Source organism: Chelmon rostratus, chromosome 12 (assembly GCF_017976325.1).
Source record: "Chelmon rostratus isolate fCheRos1 chromosome 12, fCheRos1.pri, whole genome shotgun sequence".
In the NCBI taxonomy this organism is placed as follows: domain Eukaryota; kingdom Metazoa; phylum Chordata; class Actinopteri; order Chaetodontiformes; family Chaetodontidae; genus Chelmon; species Chelmon rostratus.
This window is the reverse complement of record NC_055669.1, coordinates 16,024,516-16,031,681: the sequence shown is the minus strand read 5'-3', so window position 1 is coordinate 16,031,681 and position 7,166 is coordinate 16,024,516.

The following is a 7,166-nucleotide window of genomic DNA, read 5'->3' as shown; positions in this document are numbered from 1 at the left end:
ACTGGTCTCAAGGTTGATGCTTAAAGGCTGCTCCTTAGAAATATGTGTTGCCCTCTCCTTCTGTCTGTGTCTGGTTGATAGAGATGCTGTTGTTTTGTTGATATGCCAGATGCCTCTCCAATTCGTGGGGTCAGTAGGGGGCAGTGTGAACACAACAACCTTAGCAAGACATAATTGACTACAGCATGGTCCAGTTTAGTATCTTTACATGGCCTTAGCATTCCATCTCAAATGAAGGATTACTATTATTCAGTCGATTTGAATATACAAAATATTTTTTGTTGGAAAATGAAATATTTAAACTTTTATAGTCTCTTGTCTGAGTAAAAGTTTTCTGTAGCTTTGAATTAAATATCCAAAATTATATCATACATTCACAAACATGCAAGCATAATGGCACAGACACGGCATCTCATATCGACTACTAGCAAAGCCACGATGCCACTAGATCTCCAAAAGCACCTTGAAGAGAAAAATGTTCGGCCCGTCTCATATTCCTTACTGACTATATGGTAATATCTCAAACGAAAGTGCCTCCCCAACACATTTATCTACTCTCTTTGCATCCAATCAATCCCCTAAATAAATGAAAGTGAGCCACAACTAGATGTCATCACATTTATCTGCAGGCGTGCCTCAAAGTGCACACACCTAAATGCTGCTACTCTAAAAGCGGGTGGACTGTGGAAATACTGATGGGGTTATTTGACAGCTCAGATGTATTTTTTTCTATGTTAGATGTTTGTTTCAGTATGATGAGGATGGAAAATACAGCACAAGTCTAAATGTGTTGTTGAATTCTGTGATACATCAAAGCTGGTTTAGAAGATTTTTTTGTAGTTTTGTATAAAGGTATATTTTGCAAGAGGCATGTTGGGAAAATCTGATTTACAGGCAGCATGATTCTCAATTTCAGCCTGGCGCCACCATGCAGACGATGGGCCCGTTTCATTCGGATTCACCTCAGTGATCGCTTCTGATCGCTGACGTGAAGCCAAGTGAACGCTCTGTCTTCTCAAGCTAACCAAAATTCTGTTTTGAGATCTTTTTAAAAGCAGGAATATGGAGGTGTCCACTCTAACCGTCCTGTCTTTGTTCATGAGCAAGTGGAGAGTTGAGCCATGGAGCTGATGGAGTCAAGGAAAGAATGTGAGTGGAGAGAGGTGCTACTGTGTCTAAAATATCAATGAGGGAGATGCTGCCAAGTTTTGGAGTACACAAGAGGGAACAGGTCCTCTGTTAACATAGAGTAGACCAGGCTGTTCTGCACTGCTTTATATGGTCACTGATAATATCTTTTATCTTATGCAGAACATTTTATTTTATTTTAACTGCATTATTTTAAACAGTGTACTGTTCAATCCCTTCAGTATTTACATGCTGCAGTTGGTTATTAGGGAGTGTGTTCCTTTTAAAGTTTGGGTGACTACAGCATCTGTCATTCAGTCATACAGCACAGCTTAACAATACACTGGAACAGTGTGTTTGCCCAGGTGAGTCTTTAATGTGGAACTCTGCAGAAAACATGCCAAACAAATTCATCAGTATAACAATACATGTTCCTTGTGTTTCCACACTCATTTGATTTCAAAGATATTTATCTTAACAGGATAATAATTTGTGAAAGTCTCTGACATTTGTGGCTAGCTAGCATGATAATAAATCCATGGCTTGGAACATTTTTTAGTTAATTAGAGTCAATCAATCCAAACTTTGCTCACTTACCGGTGTGAAACCGGAGTATAATGAGCAGAAATCAGCATGGTGATTGGAAAACACAAATTACAGCTGTTAAAGAGAAACTCATCCACTTTTCTTCTGTTGATGCCAATGCCTGCTGCGAGGATTTAAAATTAGCATGGCATTCCTTTAATGGATGTTAGGGGAATGTGCTCCTCTATAATTAAAAAAAACCTGTTAATATCCTCACAGGCTAAAATAAGAGGGGTTAGTATGATTATATGACAAAAGGACATATCGGTCAGCTGATTGTTGAACCAAAAAGCATATATGTAATTTTGTCTAGACTAGTGTATGTATTAGAAAAATATACACCTAAATTATAAAACACTGCTTGCATAAGGTACATGCTATTTGTGTGATGTAGTAGTTTTCCTGTTTATGTGTATTATGAGCAAATGAAGTGACACTACATAATGGTGTGTGACCATACCAACGTGGTGGTCAGCACTGCTGCTTCAGTAAGATCATGTGGCATATTAATGAACTCCCCTTATGGGACAGTCTTCTTCTTATGGCTCTGTGTATCAGGGCTACATTCATATTATTCTTGACATATTCCATGCACCTTACATTCATGGTGTAATGATGTGAGTAATAACCTAGTGATGTTAACAGCACCCTACCTTTATCTATAGTATGATGTGACCCGGCTGCTAGTGGCCACAATGTATATGACCTCACCGCTGGATGTAATTTCCTCTCAAGAGCTCTTGGAAAGGGAGAGCTTATGTTGTTGAGCTCATGTCGTCGGGGCTGGTAACAGCAGCTTGCCATTGTATTAATTATTGTCAGGGAATCCAAGGGGTGTAGATAATACAGAATGCACTGGTTGGTCCCATTTGTTTCACTTGTCAGTGGAGTGAATAATTGGGAGTGCTGACCATATTAGACACAGAGAATTTCTAAAACATACGACTCAAACAGTTGCAACACAAAAGTATGGCTGGGAAATTAGAAAGCTTAATGTCTGAGAATTTCAAATCAGTATGGAATAATTTGCTGGCTTCCCATTGCCAAAGGAATTTACTGAAGTTTAACTCTGACAATAGTCGTTCTGATACACTTTAGAATATTATGCTAAATTAGAGAAACCTCGTTTATCATTGTATTTTACATGTTTTTTTTCAAAGAGGGACTGTACATAGTACTTCAGCATTATATTTCCTTTGTTAAACATGACATTTTAGAGCCTGCTGCATTTGCTTCTCAGATAAGTGTCAGATATTTCGCACCCCAACTTCATTCTTTAAAGGCTTGAGAACATTGATACAGTTTTCGTAGAAGGGGGTTGCTAATACAATGGGGCTCATCTTGCAATTCTCCCAAGGAATAACTATCAGTCCTGCTACAGCAGCTTCAGCGTCCCTAGGTGACCGCGCCACTGAGCCCGTGCTCGCTCCATCGCACCCCACTCCACGCCTGCTGCCACCCTGAAGGTAGATGCATCACGCTGGGGAGACTGCGCAACAGCAGCCCCCTCTCCCTCCAGCCCCCAAACCTCCTCCACGGCACAGTGGCCTCCTGCGGCCCCTACACATCTCTGGGTCTCCACCGCAGCCATGGTCCCTACAGTCCAGACTCTCCCTCAGGTGAGTCTCCATACCACCTCCATGTCTCCTCCCACCTGAATGGCACAACTGGTATCCTTTTGTCATTTGAGAAATGCCACACACACACACACGCTCCTGTGCTCACTCTGAAGGGGACACCGCCTGTTCCTTTCTGCTCACCTCCCGGCTGCCGGCTGACTCTCTGAGCCGTGTCTGTGGTGGCTACGCCATGTGTGGGGATCTAGGGGTTTCAAACAGCAGGCCTCCCATACTCCCTGAATGGCAAATATAAGTGCCTCCAATTTCTTACACTGTGGACGGTTTATGAATTATCTGTGACTAACTTTGATCTGAGATGACAAGCAGGCGGTGATCAGTCACAGCATCAAAATTTACATCAGAAATATTTCATCAAGTAAGCACGTGACTGCGTCCGTTCACATTTCCAGATTGATCAGGATAAACCGCAGCTGCTATGTTGCACTTTAACTGACCCTTTCACTTCGTCCTCACCTCTATGAATTAAACTCATGCTTCAAGTGAACTCATTTGTTCCTTTCATGTCGAAACTACAAGCTGGTACAACCGCTGCCACGAAAAGTTAACGTTACAGTTTTACTGGGAGTCACAATCACAGCCCCTTAAACCCCTGTTTCCATATCCAAAGCAGTCAGATCACATTATAATATGATTTCACACATAATTGAGAACTCTTCTACAATCATATGAAATACATGACAACAGATGTGGACTCAAAGGAGCCCTGCTTGTGTTTTGAGATATAGTTAACTGGAACGGGGGAGGGGGTGTCTTTAATGTAAATGTAACTACTGATATAATGCTGCATTATAATTTTGTATTTACTGTAAGATGCAGTTTGCATTAATCTTGTCTCTTTAAAGATGCTTCCTGCAGCATCTTCTGCATCCCCCCTTTATTTTTTTAGCAGACAAAAACCTTTAAACTAGAACAGTTTCACTAACACATAAATTCCAACTTTCACTTTATAGGTTGCCATACCACACCACACTTAGTTAACAAAATATTTTACAAACAAGATGATATCACCCTCTCCATGATATTAATATGATATGTTCTCTGATCTGTAAACAGCTGGTTATCTTGCTTTTCCACGATAAGAGAAAGTGCTGAGGATTTACGCTTGGTGAGCACATTTGGGCTGAATCTTTCACACGTCACAAATTGCAGATGGGAAGCAGTGATCTTGAACAGCCGATCACATTTCCGTGACCATCTGACACCTTCCATTTAGGAAAATAATACTTTCTATCTTAGCATACCCCTCTGCAGCAGCCAGCAAAAGGAATTATGCCTGGTAGACTTTGCTTTTCACAAGTTTGGAGCTTCTCCTTTTGTTTTGTTCTGTTACCCTGATTAGATTAAATGTTCACTGTTTAATCAGTTACTCAGAGCACCGAAATGTCTATGGTTTGTGTTGTTTAATGTTATTTTTATGTTATAAACAATGATATATTCATGCTATAATGTAAGCATTACACAGGAAGTTGTGTAGTAGCTGAGGGTAAAATAAGGAGCTTATTATAGCATTTCACTGTACGCAGTAGATAATCAGTGGCTGGGATCTATGTGTACCCTTTTTTTTAGCAGCTGTGTCTTTGAAAACTCATGAGTGAACTACAGTATTTAAATCTCATGCAAGTGTTGTTATTTACTCTAGTATCTTCCCCTCTTGTGTCTCCATAATGTTGAGGACAAAAAGACTTTTTACCCATAGAGGTAGATATGGTATCTGAGTAATATGACAGATAAATATGAGTCGGGTTAACTGGTACAGAGAGTTGTAAATCACTGTGGTGTGATTCTTTGTCTCAAAGGGTTTAATTAGTCTAGAAATTCTTCTCTTATCTGATGACCCCCCCCCCCCCCCCCCCCCCCGCCTCCTCCCTCTGCACACTGCAACAACTTACAACCATAAACGCCCTGCAATCTGAAGACCAGTGGCCTCAGGAGACTGACTTGCTACAAAGAGCTGAAAGAGTTGGAAATGGTCATTTTATTGCGTTAGAATAGCTCGCTCGAGACTTGGGTAATGTAGTGCTAACTGAGTGCTAGCACAGATAACAGTATGTGACTCCAAAGTGAAATACAGCAGACTACTGTCATGCTCTGCCGTGTCAAGTGAAAATGAGGCAACACAATAATAGTAGTAAACAGCAAATACAAACTAATACTACAGTATTTTAGTTTTCCTTCAGTGGTGATTATTATTTGAGATGCAGCACACAATCTAATCAGTCATCTCACAGAGTTCATGTACAATGAATTTGCTCAGTGCAACTACAAGTGGGGGATGTGCAGGTTGCGTGCTTGTCAAATACTCAAACATCAAACTATGTTCTGGTTCCATCTATTATAAATGCTACCTATATGTGGCCTGTTATTGCTTGACGCTAGCATGGTGTTGCTCTATTTCATAGTACATGAACAAACCCATTTATCCCTATCTGTCATTTCATAACTTGTGAGGTATCTGTCACTTGTGGTCCCACGGGAGTTCTGTATGGACGCTTTTTTTTTACTCTAATTGAGCTCTTTATTTAATTGACAGTTTAGTCTTTCCTAATAAGTAATTCCTAACTGTTGGTATTGATTGGATTTGCCAGAATGTTATTTTATCTTATTTTGAAACTGCAACCATCCGGTGTCAACCTACTAATGATCAGGATTACATTGCCTGATCATTCATGGACAGGGTCATCGGAAGGATGCGGTCTTAATTTAGATAATAAGATTACATGGCTTTGTTTCCAAGTTTTTAATTGTCAGCGTACGACACGTCAAGCCTCAGTTTGGAGCAGGACAGAACTGAAGGGAGTTTTTATACTGTGGTTGAAGTAAATGAAGCTCCCGTAAAGTATTATGACAGTAACTACATGTACAGGAATGGTGCCTTGGTTCTTTTAGTTTGTTGGTTGTTTGTGATAGATTGTTATGAATTGCACTATAAGATCAAGTGGGCATCCACATAAGACAACAAGGAGCCTTTTTTTCATTATTTCATCAGTCAACTTGTTTTAATGGATAAAGGCCTGCTGTGTGGGCTTTGTGGGTCTGCGGAGGTGCAAGTGTGAAGCCATATGGAATTTAAATATGCAACCAACACTGCTGTGCACTGGTGGAGGCTGTATTAGGTTTCCAACCTTTGTGTTTGCAGGCCCTCTCCTACACCTCAGGTAGTGAAACAATGGGCTGATCAGATAAGATAATAGTACATGAAAACAAAGCATGTTATATCAGACTTTATTTTTCTGCTTTTTTCTGTTTTATGAGTTCACATCACTTTGGGCATGGGTCGTGTGTCATGGTGATGCTTTTGTAACACAGGAATGAAAAGGGGAGATTTTATAGGCTTTAACTCCACATTATAAACAAGGTGTGTACATTATAGTGCATATGCTATTTATGATGCAGATGCAAAACTTGAGTTTGTGTAGAGCACCTTCTTTTGAAGGACTAGCAGGAGCAGAATGAGATGAGGGGTTATTTTGGCGATGGAGATTAAGGCAGGGGCTTTTTGTCATTTGTGCGAGACAAGCCATTCATCCATCCAGTTCACAGCCAAAAAAAGGCTGGTCCCAGAAATTAGCAGTTTCAGCTCAGCAGCAAAGTCGTCGGGCTGTGAAGGCAGAGAGAAATTGACTAATTAGCAATGCGCACTAAAACTTGACGGTTCTCTCTATAACAGCGAGGGAAAGACTCGGTTTTTCTCCCCCTTTCTCTTTTCTTTCTTCCATAGATGTTTGAAATCGCAGTCATTTACGCTCGACAGTTTTTACAATAGCCTTGAGCCATAATTTTGCGAGTCTCTCCAGCATCCATACCCCTGCATGG